Genomic DNA, 6,000 nt, shown 5'->3' on the forward strand with positions numbered 1-6,000 from the left:
AACATTTTCTCATCCAGTAGATTCTCCCCCCAACACGCCCCCTTTTCTAACATTTTCTCATCCAGCAGATTCTCCCCCTGAACACGCCCCTTTTTCTAACATTTTCTCATCCAGCAGATTCTCCCCTGAACACGCCCCCTTTTCTAACATTTTCTCATCCAGCAGATTCTCCCCCCGCACACGCCCCCTTTTCCAACATTTTCTCATCCAGCAGATTCTCCCCCTGAACACGCCCCCTTTTCCAACATTTTCTCATCCAGCAGATTCTTCCCCTGCACACGCCCCCTTTTCCAACATTTTCTCATCCAGCAGATTCTTCCCCTGCACACGCCCCCTTTTCTAACATTTTCTCATCCAGCAGATTCTCCCCTGAACACGCCCCCTTTTCTAACATTTTCTCATCCAGTAGATTCTCCCCCCAACACGCCCCCTTTTCTAACATTTTCTCATCCAGCAGATTCTTCCTTGCACACGCCCCCTTTTCCAACATTTTCTCATCCAGCAGATTCTTCCCCTGCACACGCCCCCTTTTCCAACATTTTCTCATCCAGCAGATTCTCCCCTGAACACGCCCCCTTTTCTAACATTTTCTCATCCAGCAGATTCTCCCCTGAACATGCCCCCTTTTCTAACATTTTCTCATCCAGCAGATTCTTCCCCTGCACACGCCCCCTTTTCCAACATTTTCTCATCCAGCAGATTCTCCCCTGAACACGCCCCCTTTTCTAACATTTTCTCATCCAGTAGATTCTCCCCCCCAACACGCCCCCTTTTCTAACATTTTCTCATCCAGCAGATTCTCCCCCTGAACACGCCCCTTTTTCTAACATTTTCTCATCCAGCAGATTCTCCCCTGAACACGCCCCCTTTTCTAACATTTTCTCATCCAGCAGATTCTCCCCCCGCACACGCCCCCTTTTCCAACATTTTCTCATCCAGCAGATTCTCCCCCTGAACACGCCCCCTTTTCCAACATTTTCTCATCCAGCAGATTCTTCCCCTGCACACGCCCCCCTTTTCCAACATTTTCTCATCCAGCAGATTCTTCCCCTGCACACGCCCCCTTTTCTAACATTTTCTCATCCAGCAGATTCTCCCCTGAACACGCCCCCTTTTCTAACATTTTCTCATCCAGCAGATTCTCCCCCCCAACACGCCCCCTTTTCCAACATTTTCTCATCCAGCAGATTCTCCCCTGAACACGCCCCCTTTTCTAACATTTTCTCATCCAGCAGATTCTCCCCCCCAACACGCCCCCTTTTCTAACATTTTCTCATCCAGCAGATTCTCCCCCTGAACACGCCCCCTTTTCCAACATTTTCTCATCCAGCAGATTCTCCCCTGAACACGCCCCCTTTTCTAACATTTTCTCATCCAGTAGATTCTCCCCCCAACACGCCCCCTTTTCTAACATTTTCTCATCCAGCAGATTCTCCCCCTGAACACGCCCCTTTTTCTAACATTTTCTCATCCAGCAGATTTTCCCCTGAACACGCCCCCTTTTCTAACATTTTCTCATCCAGCAGATTCTCCCCCCGCACACGCCCCCTTTTCCAACATTTTCTCATCCAGCAGATTCTTCCCCTGCACACGCCCCCTTTTCCAACATTTTCTCATCCAGCAGATTCTCCCCCCAACACGCCCCCTTTTCTAACATTTTCTCATCCAGCAGATTCTCCCCCTGAACACGCCCCTTTTTCTAACATTTTCTCATCCAGCAGATTTTCCCCTGAACACGCCCCCTTTTCTAACATTTTCTCATCCAGCAGATTCTCCCCCCGCACACGCCCCCTTTTCCAACATTTTCTCATCCAGCAGATTCTCCCCTGAACACGCCCCCTTTTCTAACATTTTCTCATCCAGTAGATTCTCCCCCCCAACACGCCCCCTTTTCTAACATTTTCTCATCCAGCAGATTCTTCCTTGCACACGCCCCCTTTTCCAACATTTTCTCATCCAGCAGATTCTTCCCCTGCACACGCCCCCTTTTCTAACATTTTCTCATCCAGCAGATTCTCCCCTGAACACGCCCCCTTTTCTAACATTTTCTCATCCAGCAGATTCTCCCCCCCAACACGCCCCCTTTTCTAACATTTTCTCATCCAGCAGATTCTCCCCCTGAACACGCCCCCTTTTCCAACATTTTCTCATCCAGCAGATTCTCCCCTGAACACGCCCCCTTTTCTAACATTTTCTCATCCAGTAGATTCTCCCCCCAACACGCCCCCTTTTCTAACATTTTCTCATCCAGCAGATTCTCCCCCTGAACACGCCCCTTTTTCTAACATTTTCTCATCCAGCAGATTTTCCCCTGAACACGCCCCCTTTTCTAACATTTTCTCATCCAGCAGATTCTCCCCCCGCACACGCCCCCTTTTCCAACATTTTCTCATCCAGCAGATTCTCCCCTGAACACGCCCCCTTTTCTAACATTTTCTCATCCAGTAGATTCTCCCCCCCAACACGCCCCCTTTTCTAACATTTTCTCATCCAGCAGATTCTTCCTTGCACACGCCCCCTTTTCCAACATTTTCTCATCCAGCAGATTCTTCCCCTGCACACGCCACCTTTTCCAACATTTTCTCATCCAGCAGATTCTCCCCTGAACACGCCCCCTTTTCTAACATTTTCTCATCCAGCAGATTCTCCCCTGAACACGCCCCCTTTTCTAACATTTTCTCATCCAGCAGATTCTTCCCCTGCACACGCCCCCTTTTCCAACATTTTCTCATCCAGCAGATTCTCCCCTGAACACGCCCCCTTTTCTAACATTTTCTCATCCAGTAGATTCTCCCCCCAACACGCCCCCTTTTCTAACATTTTCTCATCCAGCAGATTCTTCCTTGCACACGCCCCCTTTTCCAACATTTTCTCATCCAGCAGATTCTTCCCCTGCACACGCCCCCTTTTCCAACATTTTCTCATCCAGCAGATTCTCCCCTGAACACGCCCCCTTTTCTAACATTTTCTCATCCAGCAGATTCTCCCCTGAACATGCCCCCTTTTCTAACATTTTCTCATCCAGCAGATTCTTCCCCTGCACACGCCCCCTTTTCCAACATTTTCTCATCCAGCAGATTCTCCCCTGAACACGCCCCCTTTTCTAACATTTTCTCATCCAGTAGATTCTCCCCCCCAACACGCCCCCTTTTCTAACATTTTCTCATCCAGCAGATTCTCCCCCTGAACACGCCCCCTTTTCTAACATTTTCTCATCCAGCAGATTCTCCCCTGAACACGCCCCCTTTTCTAACATTTTCTCATCCAGCAGATTCTCCCCCCGCACACGCCCCCTTTTCCAACATTTTCTCATCCAGCAGATTCTCCCCCTGAACACGCCCCCTTTTCCAACATTTTCTCATCCAGCAGATTCTTCCCCTGCACACGCCCCCTTTTCCAACATTTTCTCATCCAGCAGATTCTTCCCCTGCACACGCCCCCTTTTCTAACATTTTCTCATCCAGCAGATTCTCCCCTGAACACGCCCCCTTTTCTAACATTTTCTCATCCAGCAGATTCTCCCCCCCAACACGCCCCCTTTTCCAACATTTTCTCATCCAGCAGATTCTCCCCTGAACACGCCCCCTTTTCTAACATTTTCTCATCCAGCAGATTCTCCCCCCCAACACGCCCCCTTTTCTAACATTTTCTCATCCAGCAGATTCTCCCCCTGAACACGCCCCCTTTTCCAACATTTTCTCATCCAGCAGATTCTCCCCTGAACACGCCCCCTTTTCTAACATTTTCTCATCCAGTAGATTCTCCCCCCAACACGCCCCCTTTTCTAACATTTTCTCATCCAGCAGATTCTCCCCCTGAACACGCCCCTTTTTCTAACATTTTCTCATCCAGCAGATTTTCCCCTGAACACGCCCCCTTTTCTAACATTTTCTCATCCAGCAGATTCTCCCCCCGCACACGCCCCCTTTTCCAACATTTTCTCATCCAGCAGATTCTTCCCCTGCACACGCCCCCTTTTCCAACATTTTCTCATCCAGCAGATTCTCCCCCCAACACGCCCCCTTTTCTAACATTTTCTCATCCAGCAGATTCTCCCCCTGAACACGCCCCTTTTTCTAACATTTTCTCATCCAGCAGATTTTCCCCTGAACACGCCCCCTTTTCTAACATTTTCTCATCCAGCAGATTCTCCCCCCGCACACGCCCCCTTTTCCAACATTTTCTCATCCAGCAGATTCTCCCCTGAACACGCCCCCTTTTCTAACATTTTCTCATCCAGTAGATTCTCCCCCCCAACACGCCCCCTTTTCTAACATTTTCTCATCCAGCAGATTCTTCCTTGCACACGCCCCCTTTTCCAACATTTTCTCATCCAGCAGATTCTTCCCCTGCACACGCCCCCTTTTCTAACATTTTCTCATCCAGCAGATTCTCCCCTGAACACGCCCCCTTTTCTAACATTTTCTCATCCAGCAGATTCTCCCCCCCAACACGCCCCCTTTTCTAACATTTTCTCATCCAGCAGATTCTCCCCCTGAACACGCCCCCTTTTCCAACATTTTCTCATCCAGCAGATTCTCCCCTGAACACGCCCCCTTTTCTAACATTTTCTCATCCAGCAGATTCTCCCCCCGCACACGCCCCCTTTTCCAACATTTTCTCATCCAGCAGATTCTCCCCCTGAACACGCCCCTTTTTCTAACATTTTCTCATCCAGCAGATTTTCCCCTGAACACGCCCCCTTTTCTAACATTTTCTCATCCAGCTGATTCTCCCCCCGCACACGCCCCCTTTTCCAACATTTTCTCATCCAGCAGATTCTTCCCCTGCACACGCCCCCTTTTCTAACATTTTCTCATCCAGTAGATTCTCCCCCCCAACACGCCCCCTTTTCTAACATTTTCTCATCCAGCAGATTCTTCCTTGCACACGCCCCCTTTTCCAACATTTTCTCATCCAGTAGATTCTCCCCCCCAACACGCCCCCTTTTCTAACATTTTCTCATCCAGCAGATTCTCCCCTGAACACGCCCCCTTTTCTAACATTTTCTCATCCAGCAGATTCTCCCCCCGCACACGCCCCCTTTTCCAACATTTTCTCATCCAGCAGATTCTCCCCCTGAACACGCCCCCTTTTCCAACATTTTCTCATCCAGCAGATTCTTCCCCTGCACACGCCCCCTTTTCCAACATTTTCTCATCCAGCAGATTCTTCCCCTGCACACGCCCCCTTTTCTAACATTTTCTCATCCAGCAGATTCTCCCCTGAACACGCCCCCTTTTCTAACATTTTCTCATCCAGTAGATTCTCCCCCCCAACACGCCCCCTTTTCTAACATTTTCTCATCCAGTAGATTCTTCCTTGCACACGCCCCCTTTTCCAACATTTTCTCATCCAGCAGATTCTTCCCCTGCACACGCCCCCTTTTCCAACATTTTCTCATCCAGCAGATTCTCCCCTGAATACGCCCCCTTTTCTAACATTTTCTCATCCAGTAGATTCTCCCCCCCAACACGCCCCCTTTTCTAACATTTTCTCATCCAGCAGATTCTCCCCCCGCACACGCCCCCTTTTCCAACATTTTCTCATCCAGCAGATTCTCCCCTGAACACGCCCCCTTTTCTAACATTTTCTCATCCAGCAGATTCTTCCTTGCACACGCCCCCTTTTTCCAACATTTTCTCATCCAGCAGATTCTTCCCCTGCACACTCCCCCTTTTCCAACATTTTCTCATCCAGCAGATTCTTCCCCTGCACACTCCCCCTTTTCCAACATTTTCTCATCCAGCAGATTCTTCCCCTGCACACGCCCCCTTTTCTAACATTTTCTCATCCAGCAGATTCTCCCCTGAACACGCCCCCTTTTCTAACATTTTCTCATCCAGTAGATTCTCCCCCCCAACACGCCCCCTTTTCTAACATTTTCTCATCCAGCAGATTCTCCCCCTGAACACGCCCCTTTTTCTAACATTTTCTCATCCAGCAAATTCTCCCCTGAACACGCCCCCTTTTCCAACATTTTCTTATCCGGCAGATTCT

The sequence above is a fragment of the Geotrypetes seraphini genome, chromosome 6 (genome assembly GCF_902459505.1).
Source record: "Geotrypetes seraphini chromosome 6, aGeoSer1.1, whole genome shotgun sequence".
Lineage (NCBI taxonomy): Eukaryota > Metazoa > Chordata > Amphibia > Gymnophiona > Dermophiidae > Geotrypetes > Geotrypetes seraphini.